Genomic DNA, 2062 nt, shown 5'->3' on the forward strand with positions numbered 1-2062 from the left:
ATCATGTTTTGGGTGTACCATTCCTTTAAAGCTTCCTGAACGCTCCAGCAGAACCACAGGCAGATTCCTTCCATGCCAGGCGACACTGATGGAGCAGCTCAGATTAAAACCTGAGAGCAGAAACAGAGTCGAATATGTCTGGATTATTATCCCCTCCTAAATTACCAGGTCTGAGGGTTGAAATAGAATGATAAAAGAATAATAGAAATAAATAATATATCTAAACATTCTAAGTTGCATTCATGAAATAATTACTCTTCATTTATATAATATGTAAATATGATTGAGTTTTAGTTATTAGTGGGGTGATTGCAGATTTTATAATGTCTATATATTCTTTTAACTGTTTGGTTTTAATGTGAAGGAAAAATCACAGTATGGGGAAACATAGTCTGATTAGAATCAGACTATGTTTAGACATTTAATTTATAACTGAATTTATATCAATTTTAATCTGCTCTGTGAGTTATTTATTTACTTTGAGTTCACCACAAAATATTTTACCTATAAAACTTTATTTATAAAAACTAAACTGCTGAAATTCATCTGTAAAACTGTAAAACAGTCAGCGGGTTTGTGGTTTAATGGAGATCAGTAAGGAGTTTATAATCTTTGATAAACAAAGATTATTATTAAAAGTTGAGTTTAAAATAGAATTCTATTGAATTGAATTACTCAATGCATCAGCATCTAGGTTTTGTTAATTTTTTTCATCTAATCCAACCGGGGGAAATGTTTAACAAGTGTTCAATGGTGAGCATGGGTGAGAGCTGAACCTGTGTGAGAGAGAAAGGAATTGTTTTTTGGTTTGTTTTTTTCTCCCATAAAGACATTGGTTTAGACATTTTCTTTCCATTTAATAAATGAATACATATTAAAAAACTGTTGCTTCGTTTCTCTCATTTAAACTGGAGCAGAAAGGCAATCCTAACATAATTTACACATTAAACTAATCTGAACAAACAGCAGTTATAGAGAATATTCTTCACAGAAACAAAGATCCAGCTGTAAATAACAAACAATCTGCTTCACAGTCACACAGATTTCCCAGTTTTCCCCATTCATTTTATTTCTACCTGCTCTGAATGTCAGGCTCTTTTTTATCATTTTGGATATAAATCCTCTTAATGTATTAAAATCCTTTAAGGTCTTTAGATCCTTGAAAATTTGGACAGGTCTCCTTTCCCTCACCATCCATCAAAGAGACACACAGGACTAAAAAGCAGTTACACACTCATGTCTAAGGTCAATTTACAAAGAACAGTTGAACCATCAGCCATGTTTTTGGACTACAGAAGGCAACAAGATTATCTGTGGGGAGCCCAACCATGCAAGGAAGCAACTTACAAAGAGTTAGAGGAGGTTGGAAATGAAATCAGGGCCATTTTGCTGCACAGCAGGTGCATTTTTTTTCATTAGGATTTTCTCATCTTTACACGTTTAACAAGGTGAACTTATAGTGACACACTTTATGCACAAACCAGCTTCAGGTTTCTGAAGCTTTTCTTTCTAATCTAAGGTGCTGCATGCAGGCCTGGACATCAGAGACTGAAAAACAGCTCCCTGAACTGGAACCAGACTGGAGAAAAACTTCCAGATTCTCTGTTTCTGATTAATTATCTGCAAATTAAGCAGGTCAAACCTCTCTGCTGAAGTTTCCCAGCAGGATCAGCTCCACTGAGGCAGATCGTCCCCAGTCTGTCCCTCAGATGAACACCGGACCGTCAGAGCATTACCAGGCCCTAAATCAAATTCCAGGTAAAATTACAAGGAGATCACACTGAAGAAAATGATGGAGTCTAATATTAATTTTCCTTGTTAAAATCAACAAATATGCAGAGCTATATATAGAGTTATAAATGTAACAAATATGCAGAGTTAGATAAACCAACTGGTTCTTATTGTGGTTCTGATTCTTGACACGGCAGAGTTTCAAACTTATCTGACTTTTGGAGATGATGAGCTGCAAAAGAGCTGAACAACACTGTGCTAATGTTATCATCAACCTGCTATATAAACATGTAACTAAAAAAAACCCCAAAAATCTGTAAATGTCTTATTT

This window comes from Cyprinodon variegatus, unplaced genomic scaffold (genome assembly GCF_000732505.1).
Source record: "Cyprinodon variegatus isolate N-32 unplaced genomic scaffold, C_variegatus-1.0 Scaffold1333, whole genome shotgun sequence".
NCBI lineage: Eukaryota > Metazoa > Chordata > Actinopteri > Cyprinodontiformes > Cyprinodontidae > Cyprinodon > Cyprinodon variegatus.